This window comes from Amphimedon queenslandica, unplaced genomic scaffold, assembly GCF_000090795.2.
Source record: "Amphimedon queenslandica unplaced genomic scaffold, v1.1 AMPQUscaffold_13037, whole genome shotgun sequence".
NCBI classification, from domain to species: domain Eukaryota; kingdom Metazoa; phylum Porifera; class Demospongiae; order Haplosclerida; family Niphatidae; genus Amphimedon; species Amphimedon queenslandica.
The window spans coordinates 43,455-44,215 of record NW_003546727.1 but is presented as its reverse complement, the minus strand read 5'-3'; positions in this window follow the sequence as shown (position 1 = coordinate 44,215).

Below are 761 nucleotides of genomic sequence, written 5' to 3'. Positions count from 1 at the left end.
TTTTTATTGGTTCAGTCATTCTAATGTTAGTTTATTTATTCTTTATCAGAGTTTGTTTCTACAAGTATATTCCCAGTATGCTGACTAGAATGAGTGTTGGTATCTTCCTTGCTTTCATTGTTACAGTTTCTAAAGTAATCATATTTGTCATTGAGAAGTCTCATAGCATAAACAATATTGGTACACTTCTCTTTATTCCACAAACTATCCACTTTGTTTCTAATATTTTTCTGTATCCAGTATCACTGGAATTTACAGTAGCTCAGTCTCCAGTACACATGAGAGGAATGATGGTTGGATTGTGGTTTGTATCTTGTGGAATTAGCTATACTATTAACATTACTTTTAAGGTTCCATTTGATTGTGAGAGTCAATACATATGTACTAGTTTCTATTATTATATAGCAAAGAGTGTACTAGTTCTTATGATACTGATAGTGTTTGTGATACTGGCTAAACGTTACAAGTATCGTGTGAGAGAGAATGAAGTTAATATTGTTCAGATAGTTGATGATCATTATCGGAGATACATAAATCAAAGGGAACAATTTATAAGTGGAATTGACAATGACTCCTCAAATTGACAGTATGTACTATGATTTAGGGATACTACAATAATGTTAATGTTTTATAAACCAATTTTTATTTGTTTTTAGTGTAATTCAATAAGAGTGAAGTGATGCTTTCTTTTCAATGTATAATTTTAATAATAAACTATACATATCAATCAAAATAATCAACTTTGAATTACATGTGCTTTA